Source organism: Pyrgilauda ruficollis, unplaced genomic scaffold, assembly GCF_017590135.1.
Source record: "Pyrgilauda ruficollis isolate IOZ18807 unplaced genomic scaffold, ASM1759013v1 scaffold7, whole genome shotgun sequence".
Lineage (NCBI taxonomy): Eukaryota > Metazoa > Chordata > Aves > Passeriformes > Passeridae > Pyrgilauda > Pyrgilauda ruficollis.
The window spans coordinates 5526947-5531983 of NW_024528821.1; the positions used below are offsets into that span (position 1 = coordinate 5526947).

The 5037-nt window shown below is 44.5% G+C and overlaps 1 long non-coding RNA gene across 1 annotated transcript; it reads left to right on the plus strand.

The window, feature by feature from the left end:
- The first annotated feature begins 1122 nt into the window (after positions 1-1122).
- Positions 1123-4498, plus strand: LOC121363243. Its single transcript, XR_005956660.1, has 2 exons — positions 1123-1190; positions 3372-4498. It is a non-coding gene; the product is annotated as an uncharacterized LOC121363243 (long non-coding RNA).
- The last annotated feature ends 539 nt before the right edge of the window (positions 4499-5037 follow it).

The following is a 5037-nucleotide window of genomic DNA, read 5'->3' on the forward strand; positions in this document are numbered from 1 at the left end:
TTTCCCCCCCCCTCCCTCACTGTTAATAATTTTTTATTTTTTTTTTTTCTTTTGAGCCGCGCCCGCCCCCCGCAGGTGGGGCTCGGGGTTGATTTTTTTTCTTCTTCTTCTTCTTTTTTTTTTTTTTTTCCTTTTTTTTTTTTCTTCTTCTCCTTCTTTTTTTTTTTTTTTTCCTCTTTTTTTTTTTTTTTCTCTTTTTTTTTCCCCGTTTCCCTCTTTTTTTTAAAGCGAACGCGGGGACCCCGCGGGCTGCCGGCCCGGCGCGGAGTCTGCGCGCCCCCGCACGTAGAAAATAGTTTTACGCGTTTAAAAAATAATGCTAGTGTAACCAAAGAATAATTCGCCGAAATAATTTAAAATATTAAAGAAAATCCAATTGGCAGCCAGCTTTTGCTTTTTTTTTTTTCTTTTCCCCTCGCTGGTTGCTCGCTTTGTACAGGAAATTTGAATATCCTGGCAAGGGCCAGCTTCCCAGGGCAGCCTCGCAGCTCTCTGGGAGCTGCAGTGATGGAGCTGCATGCACAGCGCTGAGACTTTTCCCTCTGTAATTGATCCTAAGTACAATATTTTTTCTCGTATATGCATCGGGTATACAAAGACAATTTTTTTGCATTTGAAGAGTGAGTTTTCCAAGGTTAAATCATTAATTGCTCCCCCCAAAAACCAGAAATTCTGCTTGTGTGTCTTATGCGTGTTAAGTGTAGGTGAGGGACCATCTGCCAAGTTTCATCATCTTCTGTTCTGAAGAAATCCAAAGAACTCACCGGCAACTGTGAAAGTCTGTGTTTAGTTAATCGACTTTGGTGGGAAATACAGTAAAATTCAGCTGCTAATGCAGTAAACGTTTTTGAAATATAAGAGAGAAGCTTTAAGTAATGCTTCATGCAAACTTAACCTAAATCGAAAAAGGAAAAAAAAACCCTCCGTGTGCTTATGTTTTGAATTACTGTTCATCTGACCAAAAAAGAAATAGGTTTTTTGTTTGGTTTTTTTTTCCTTTTCTTAACAAATAAACTTTATAGAAATTGGACTTCCAGATCTGACCCTTGTTGTTTAGAACTGGATGAGATGACAATGCTAAAACTTGGAAGTAACAAAAAGCATCATACTTTTCTTCTCCTCAGCAGTGTTGAGAAAAAACTGTGGATCCTGGAATTTTACTGTGGATTTTACTGGTTTTCTGGAGTGCTGTAAGTTGAAGTCTTGTCCCACAGGCCTTTCTAAGCACCAGTAGCTCCCTGTCCCACTAACACCCCCGCCTCGGTAAACACAGCTGATCCTGCTGCTGACAACCTCGGGCTCGGGTTTCACAGCCAGTGAAGTTAACGAATTCATTTTTTGCCTTATTTCAACCTGCCCTTTGTAGCCGCAGTTCGGTTTCGGGTGCTCGGCCCCACCTCAGAGCGTGTGGATGGCGTGTGGCTTAGCGCGGGGAAGGTGCGCCGTGCTGCAGGGAAAACGTGCTGGGCTCCAGCCGAACTCTCTGCTGCCTCCCTGGCCCTTTTATGGGCAAATTAGCGGGGAAAAAAAAAATATATTTTTGATGAAGCGCGTGAGGAACGACTCGCTCTCACATGGCTTCGACAAGAACAGGCAGGAAATAGATTTTCTGCCTTGGTTTGTGCCCCCAGGAGCGAGTCGTGGCTGGGCAGAGCAGCGATGTTGGGCGATGGCGAGATGCGCAAATGAGAGTGACTTGGCTGCGGGCAGTTCCCACTGCCCGGGCTCCTCCACAGCCCCTGCTCCTCCCGCAGCCCTGCGAGGCAATTCCTGCCGGGAATGGCAGGGCTGGAGCCATGTGGTGGCTGTCGATCAAGCGCCGGCCCTGATCCCGGCCATTGGCCACATCTGTAAATATTCGGACGTGACTTTTGTTTAAACCTCATTGTTCAAAAGGAGGGCAGCAACGAAAGTGTTGGGATTTTTCAGAGGCAGGCAGATATGAAGTGTTCTGGTGGCGTTACTCACACCCTTATTTTCGTTTTGTCACCGTAAATTTGCCTCGCTGATGAGTGCCTGAGACTTTCAGCTGTAATGAGATGATTTACTTTAGTCTTTTTGTAAAATAATAAATGCCTTTTTTTTCAGTTGTTTCAAATGAGAACAATGACTTCAGGATTTGTTTGTGCATGTCTCCTAGAAAACTGTTGGTTAGCAGAGCTGGGGTTTTTGTTCCTATTTTTTTCTATATATAGGAAATGCTTAATATTTACTTGTTGTTGAGCTCACCTAGCCCTGAAGTGTGTGGGTCAGTAAAGGCTCTGTATGCAAATCTGTCCTGTCATGGGCTCCTGTATTTATTTCCTTTCCTTTCCCATGGTGCTCCTTCTCACATTTTTTCTTTCTTTTCTTTTTCTGGTTAGTGTCAGTGAGGAGGGATAAGGTTGTATTTTAAGAGAATCCAGTATTTCAGAGGGAATTTGTTTTAGTTTTTTGTGTGTGTTTGGGATTGGGGCGGGGGGCTGTTTTTTACTTAATTGCCAATATACTTTGGCAAGCAGAAGTTGCATTGTTTTCTGAATTGCATTAATGGTTTTCTGCATGTTCAAATTCCCCAGTTATTTGGGGGATTTAATTAAACCTCTGTAGGTGGCTGGCTTACGTAGATGACAGGTAGAAGTTTCTATTTCTAGAAGAAGCTGGTGCACACACTGCAGGCGTGGAGCTCTTGGCAGCATAAGGGCTGTTGCAGTGCTTTTGCATTGAGGCAGAGCTTTTGGGGCAGTTCTTCTCATGTTTGGGGTTACCAGTGACCAGGACACCCCTGTTCTGGCTGTAGTGAGGTGCTGCTTGGAAGCTGAAGCTGCTCTTGGGATGCTGCCCCTACATGACAGTGAGAGAGGGCACTTGTGGTGTCACCACAAAAGCATCAACCCCCAAACAGCCTCTCTGCATCTCATCTCCTGCCCTAGGCCTGGTTTATCACCTAAACCAGCATAATTAAGATGTTTCCTTTGCTTTTGGTCTGCCAGGACCAGTAGAGTTGTTCTTGCTGCTGCTTTAGGGAGGAAGGTGCTGGCCATGGTTGTGCTCAATGGCTTTCCCACCAGCCCTGGTGTTTCTGGCTGTCTCTCCTTGCTCTACAGCACCTGGGTTATGATTTGGTGTGCCTTGGGTGCCACTGCCCAGAGTCACACTGAGCCAATGGTGCCAGTAGCCCCAGCTGCAGGCGTGGGGAGGATGGAGAGAGGAGGGATTTAGTTACTCTGCAGTCTGCCCTATCTGGAGCTGAAAAATTGATTTATTTTTTTTCTTCCCTAATTTTAAAAATACTTGTACCTTTCTGTGCGTGCCTTGGAACAGCCCTGGTCCCCCCTCCTGGAGTTGCCCCTCTCTGCCATTCCTCTCAAACCCTTTCTGTTGCTTTGTAGCTCCCGCTGAAGTAGCGATCTGGTTCTCCAGAGTGGCTGTGCAGGAGCTGATGTGCCTGTGTTCAGAGGTGAGTTGGGAAGGTAAGCTCATGTCCCACCTGCTCCAAAATACCTGCAGCATCTGCGTCCCTCTGGGTAAATGCAGGTCCCTCTGACACACGTGTCCCTTCTTGGTACTGCAGGTAATACCTGGGAGATATTCAGGTGAACTCAAATTACCCTGTTCAGCTGCCAATTTCTGATGTAAAGTTAAGTTTACAAAGCACAAACTAAGTTTGAAAGAAGCTGAAGTGGGAGATGGGATAATTCAAACATGGAACTTTATTGCATGAAATATTGATGCAGTCATGTCATAAATGTGCATATTTTCTCAGATACGTATTTCACTGCCTATCCCAAATTTCCAGTTGCCCAACACTTGGTGTGACTGTTAATTTTCCCTCTGTGCTAGAGGCTGGTAGAGGTGTATTGAACCCTTGCTTTAAAAGTCCTTACTGAAAAGAGCTCTTGCCCTTGTTGAACTAGGCAAAAGTCTGGTTTATATAAATATAAAAACATTAATTAAAATGTAAACCTCAAGCCGCTATCAAAATGGATTCTAAAGCTGAATGTGTTTGCTGTTGCATTTTTCTTTTGGATTCATTTGAAGAGATGAAAGAAATAAGATTGCACAGGTAGAGTCAAGTAAAACATTGTTGCAGAAGTAATTAATGGTAATATTATGTGGGGGGTGTTTTGATTTAGCTCGTGCAGGCTGAACACTGGGCACGTGTTTGCTTTGCAGCAAGTAGCAGCTGCTCATTAGGGAGTTGGCCCTGGTGCTGTCAGTGTTAAGGACGCTGAAGTGGTGAAAATATACTGGTTTTTTGTCAGCAAATATTTGATTTCAAATTTGAAATCGCTTGGCATGGGTCACGAGAGCTTTTGTGATTCCTATTTTCAAGTTTGCTAAAGAGGCAGGGACTCAGTGGCGCGTTGGGCACGAGGGGATGGCACAAGAATTTGAACCCAGGGCGTCACTTCTGACATTGTTCAGGTTTTTTTGTGATGCTGCTTTTTAAGAAAATGAATTGAAGGAAGTTGTCCCATAACTGGTGGGGCGGGGGGGGGGGAATGTTGAAAGGAAATACAAAAAATATCAGTCTGTCTGCACGGCTCCTGTGCGGGGGGGGGGGGGGGGGGGGAATGTTGAAAGGAAATACAAAAAATATCAGTCTGTCTGCACGGCTCCTGTGCAGCCCAGGCAGGCTGGTGTGTAAGTGCCACTGGCTGCAGCCCCTCCCTGCCCTGCTCTGGTGCTTTCTGCCCTGGTACAGGCAGGGAATGTGATGAACTTCCAGAGAGCTTTAATTTCTGGTCCTATAAGGCTTGTCCATTCACATGGTAAATAAGCATTTTTTACTCTTTTTAAAAATAAGGATTTTTTTTTACATATCTCAAAAGTCAAATTCAGCTGAATTAAAGTATTTTAAGGAAAATTTCGTAGGTTTCAGCTGTTGGAATATGGATTTATTTATCTGAAATGTTAACATTGTGACTTCTGAAAAATCCTTGATGTTCAGCATCACCTAAGAAGAAAGGACAAGGTAATATTTCCCCACAGACCAGCTGGAAGGGCTATGAAGTTCTGCAGGCTCTTCACAGTAGCAAAAGCAACAGATCTTCT